At 42.7% G+C, this 6,090-nt stretch overlaps 1 protein-coding gene across 5 annotated transcripts in view; it reads right to left on the reverse strand.

Moving 5' to 3' along the window:
• Positions 1-6,090, reverse strand: part of GPBP1 (GC-rich promoter binding protein 1) — an 87,895-nt gene that overhangs the window by 33,308 nt on the left and 48,497 nt on the right. The gene's annotated exons all lie outside the window — the stretch shown is intronic.

The raw sequence follows: 6,090 nt of genomic DNA on the forward strand, positions 1-6,090 counted from the left end.
ACAAATTATAAAAATACAGGTAAATATTTATGAAACCTAAATATAACTTAAAAACTAGTAATACTCCAACTTATTCCCAAGAATTTTAAATGGTTAAGAAACACATATTGCAGTTATTTTCAAGGTTTTTCAAGGTATTTGATAATTGGGTAACTATGTATAACGGATTCACTGATGGTCCATTTTCTTCTATCTAATGGAAACAAGCACACGTTCTTAGAGTTCAACATCTTTTTTTCCAGAAAATATAAAGGTAAAATGCTATTGTATGGAAAACAAGTTAAAATATGATATGTTTCTTGTATAATGAAACGTTAAGTCTGTATCATACACTACCTCATATAAACGTTTTCACTACAGCTCAAAGTTTCCTTCTACATCAAACTGTCAAATGAATCTTCAGTTTTAAGTCCCTTAAATTTATTTCCATATTCCTCTTCCCCAAACCAAGTGTTTTTTAAAAGATCAAAATAAAAGAATGTACAATAACTATTCCAAAAAATTAGAAACACAGAAAAGTTCTAACAATGTATAAAAGTCACTAACCCTAAATATATTAATCTACTAATCTGATAAAATCACAATCAAAACTTCCAACAGTTTTTTTTAAATAATTTAATTTTATGCCAGGTGCGGTGGCTCACACCTATAATCTCCAGCACTTTTGGAGGCTGAGGCAAGAGGATCATCTGAGGTTAGGAGTTCGAGATCAGCCTGACCAACACGGAGAAACCCCCGTCTCTACTAAAAATACAAAAAAATTAGCCGGGCATGGTGGCACATGTTTGTAATCCCAGCTACTCGGGAGGCTGAGGCAAGAGAATCGCTTGAACCCAGGAGGTGGAGGTTGCGGTGAACCGAGATCACGCCATTGCACATGAAGAGAAGAGAGGGGAGAGGGGAGAGTAAAGGGGAGAGAGGAGAGAGGAGACAGGAGAGGGAAAGAGAGAAGAGAGGAGAGAGGGGAGGGGAGGGGAGAGGGGAGAGGGGAGAGGGGAGAGGGGAGGGGAGAGAGGAGAGAGAATTTTAACAGGTGGTCTCAGTAATCTAAAAAGAAAATGTATGAGAATTATCAAAAAATGTTTGGTGAAAAAGGCCAGGCACGGTGGCTCACACCTGTAATCCCAGCACTTTGGGGTACCGAGGTGGGCAGATCACCTGAGGTCAGGAGTTCGAGACCAGCCTGGCCAACATATTGAAACCCCATCTCTACAAAAAATACAAACTTAGCCGTGTGTGGTGGCACACACCTGTAGTCCCAGCTACTTGGGAGACTGAGTCAGGATAACTGCTTGAACCCGGGAGGCAGAGGTTGCAGTTGCAGTGAGCCGAGATCTCACAACTGTACTCCAGCCTGGATGAGACAAGAGTGAGACTGCGTCTCAAAAAAAAAAAAAAAAGAGAGAAAAAGAAAAAGAAATAGAGCTCTGTAAACCAATATAAATACGGACAACCCAATGGGGGAAAAATGAGCAAAAAGCCAGTTCTCAAAAACATGAAGAGCCACAAATCACATGAAAACACAGCCAGGTTCTCTTGTAATCAAAATGCAAGATTAGAATGAAGTTGACACTTCTTGCCCATTGGCCAAAATATAATGACAGTAAGGGTTGAGAAGACAGACAACTCTTTTTTTTTCTTTTTTCTTTTGAGATGGAGTCTCGTTCTGTTGCTCAGGCTGGAGTGCAGTGGCACGATCTTGGCTCACTACAACCTTCACCTCCTGGGTTCCAGTGATTACCCTGCCTCAGCCTCGTGAGCAGCTGGGATTACAGGCACCCACCACCATGCCCGGTTAATTTTTATAATTTTAGTAGAAACAGGGTTTGACCACATTGGCCAGGCTGGTCTTCAACTCCTGACTTCAAGTGATCCACCTGCCTTGGCCTCCCAAAGTGCTGAGATTATAGGCGTGAGCCACTGCACCTCGCCCAGACAATTATTCATTACTGGGTTAGAAAACATACACATACATATATGCTTACTTATTTATCTCAGTAGGGAGAGAAATGCACATGTATATCTGTACTTATATTTGTCATCTTTAAAGTCTTTACAGTTTTTTTTAGTCTTGCATGTATTTCAATAGATTTATTCTAGCACCTTACAGTATTTTTAACTTTTTTTGTATTATGCCCCAGAACTGAGCAGATGCCATTTATACTGCAAATATTTTCCTACAGCTTGATTTTTTTTTTTTTTAATTTCCTTAAAAAAATTTTCCCCCACTGAAATCTGGGTAATATAAAGAATGGGAGGATCTTTTCCCCCTTAGAGACAGGATCTATGTTGCCCAGGCCAGACTCGAACTCCTGGCCTCAAATGCAGCTCCTGCCTCAGCCTCCTGAGTAGCTGAGACTGTTCACCACTGTGCCCAGCTTTGAGATACAGATATAGATACAGTTTTTTTTTTTTTTTTTTTTTTTTTTTTGAGACAGAGTCTCATTCTGTCACCCAGGCTGCAGTGCAATGGTGCAATCTCAGCTCACGGCAACCTCTGTCTCCAAGGTTCAAGTGATTCTCCTGCCTCAGCCTCCCGAGTAGCTGGGACTACAGGTGCCCGCCACCACACCTGGCTAATTTTTGTATTTTCGGTAGAGACAGGTTTTCGCCATATTGGCCAGGCTGGTCTCGAACTCCCGACCTTGTGATGTGCCCGCCTTGGGTTCTCAAAGTGCTGGGATTACAGGTGTGAGCCACCGCACCAAACCAGCTTTGATATTCTTAAAAAGACTATATTGGTGGTTTTAATGAAGTATTTAAACATACAAAGAAATAAACAGGCCAAGTGCTTGTTACTATTTTAAATTATATTTTTTAAAGACTTCTTAAGTCTTTGTTGCACTTACAATTCTATCTCGTATTAGTCTTTTATCTAGCAACTTTATTTCTAGTAACCTTAATTCTTACTTTGTAGCATATCTGTTGGGATTTTTTTTTTTATATGGACAGTTACTGTTCATAAATACTACCAATTTTCTATCTTGCCCTTTAGTCCTGTTACCTGTATTTCTTACTCATATTTTACTGTGCTGGCTATATGTCAGAGTCTTTCAAGAGTCTGGGATTTTATCATCTCTGCAAGTTATAAGCTAGCCTGGATACTGTTTCATGTATGCTGGCAAAAGAAACGAGACAAAAAGACTTTACTACTCATGGCACAGCAAGCAGCATAAGCATGATGTTAGCACTGGTTCTGTACAGCCCCCTAAGACCTCTGGGGCTTGACAGGGAGGGGCCTAGGTGGATGCTGCCCTTGCACTGAGTTTGGCAAATCAACCACATTTATAAAGAGCTTGGTCTTTGTCCCTCAATGTTGCTTACTACAAACAACCAAGAAATGGCCCATGCAAAGTGTAGTCAAGATCTTGCATACAAGCAAGAAGGTGCAGGAGGCTGGGTGCAGTGGCTCATGGCCAAAATCCCAGTACTTTGGGAGGCTGAGGCAGGTGGATCACTTGAGGTCAGGAGCTCGAAACCAGCCTGGTCAATACAGTGAAACTCCATCTCTACAAAAAATACAAAAATTAGTCCAGGCGTGGTGGTTCACGCCTGTAATCCCAGTACTTTGGGAGGGTGAGGTGGGCAGATCACCTGAGGTCAGGAGTTCGAGACCAGCCTGCCCAAAATGGTGAAATGGCTCACTAAATATACTAAATTCACTAAAAGTACAAAACTTAGCAGGGTGTGGTGGCAGGTGCCTGTAATCCCAGCTACTCGGGAGGCTGAGGTAGGAGAACTGCTTAAACCTGGGAGGTGGAGGTTGTGGTGAGGCAAGATCGCACCACTGCACTCCAGTCTGGGCAACAGAACAAGAACAAGACTCCATCTCCAAAAGTTAAAGAATAATTTCAGAAGAATACAGGCCGGGCACGGTGGCTCACGCCTGTAATCCCAGCACTTTGGGATTTTGGGAGGCCGAGGCGGAAGGATCACGAGGTCAGGAGATCGAGACCATCCTGGCTAACATGGTGAAACCCTGTCTCTACTAAAAATACAAAAAATTAGCCGGGTGCAGTGGTGGGCGCCTGTAGTCCCAGCTACTTGGGAGGTTGAGGCAGGACAATGGCGTGAACCCAGGAGGCAGAACTTGCAGTGAGCGGAGATTGCGCCACTGCACTCTAGCGTGGGCGACAGAGCAAAACTCTGTCCCCAAAAAAAAAAAAAAAAATTAGCCAGGCATGGTGGCGCACACCTGTAATCCCAGTGATTTGGGAGGCTGAAGCATGAGAATTGCCTGAACCCGGGAGGCAGAGGCTGCAGTGACCTGAGATCACGCCACTGCACTCTGGCCTGAGAGAGCAAGACTCAATCTCCAAAAAAAAAAAAAAGCAAAAATGCTCAGAGCCCAAGATGAATTGCCTCTCTCAATGAATTGCCTCTCTCAATATACGCATCAGCCCTATATATTCTTGGCTGAATTTGAATTTTCCCATCATTATTCCACTGTCAGTAACTCATATTAATCTTCCTGACAGAGACTAGAAACAAATTAATTTAACTGGTCTTATACAGCATTTCATTAAGTCTACTATCAACATCTCAAGTGAGGTCAGGATCCAGCCAACTGAATAAACCCTGGAAGGAGGAACGCTGGTGAACACTGGGGACCACCAATAAGTAATTTTGCCAGGATATGGTCTATGGCCATGACTATCCATTACAGTTCATTAACAGGAATTTAAACTGACCTGACTGTTGGTGTCACTCTAACAATTACAGGGACAACAAATGGGCCACAAGTTACTCCTCATTGTCAATAGAGACCTCCTGTATCTCATTCTCTCTCACATAAAAACCAGCCACCCCAAGGGACACAGGTCACTCCAAGATCTGTTGTTAAACTTGATTTGGATTACTGATAATAGCTTAGTTCAGAAACATGAACGATGTCTCAAAGTAACTGGAGCCTCAGTTGCTACACGTGTCATAACTATTTAGGTATCTGCATAAGTATATGAATTGTTATCGATCATAATGAAACAAGGTTGTATGGATCTGAGTGTTCAAATGCAGATTCAGGAGCTGCCATTGATGGCATCAGGAATAGCAGGATAGTTGACTGCCCATGTCCACATGAATTTTCCCAAGTTCAAAGTATGTGAACAGAGGTGGCAAATCTAGCAGTGTGTCAATGTCATCTCCTCCAGCTACTGTTTGACTCAGGCAGTGATGCTGGTTCAGGGTACAGAGAGGGCATTAATTGTTCACCTTTCTGCACCTCCTGGGGTAACATGTTCCTCAAGCGTTGGGGTTGTTTGCTCTCCTCCACAGCCATGAAACTGGTTAGTCTTGTGTCTAGCAATCTTAATTCTTACTTTGTAGAATCTGTTGGTTTTTTTTTTTTTTTTTAATATGGACAGTTAATTGTTCACAGATAGTATCACTTTTCTTTCCTTTTTTTTTTTTTTTTTTTTTTAGGACGGAGTCTCGCTGTCTCCCAGGCTGCAGTGCAATGGAGCGATCTCTGCTCACTGCAAGCTCCGCCTCCCGGGTTCACGCCATTCTCCTGCCTCAGCCTCCTGAGTAGCTGGGAGTACAGGCGTCCGCCACCTCGCCCGGCTAGTTTTTTGTATTTTTAGTAGAGACAGGGTTTCACCATGTTAGCCAGGATGGTCTCGATCTCCTGACCTCGTGATCCACCTGCCTCGGCCTCCTAAAGTGCTGGGATTACAGGTGTGAGCCACTGCTCCTGGCCAAATAATACCACTTTTCTATCTTCCTTTTTAGTACTATTGTATTTCTTACTCATATTTTACTGTGCTGGCTGTATGTCAGTCTTTAAAGTACAAGAGCTGTGACTTCACATAAGAAAAAAAGAAAATCTCCTACTTGAACCTAGACTTTTCACCTGGGGGGTAAGATGTTAATGAGATGGGGGCATTTTTTATGTAATTTGTAGTGATCCATTGTGTCCCCTACCTTGGTCCTCAATGGATACTGTAGGGGGAGACTAGGTGAGCAGTTCACTCAAGCAAATGGTCATTGTCTTCATGATCTAAGATGTCAACCCCCAAGAGAATCTAATAAGTTAGAATTACTTAGATTCCATTTTGGCCAAGTTATCACCCTGGGGTATGGCCTGGACTT

This window comes from Piliocolobus tephrosceles, chromosome 4, assembly GCF_002776525.5.
Source record: "Piliocolobus tephrosceles isolate RC106 chromosome 4, ASM277652v3, whole genome shotgun sequence".
NCBI lineage: Eukaryota > Metazoa > Chordata > Mammalia > Primates > Cercopithecidae > Piliocolobus > Piliocolobus tephrosceles.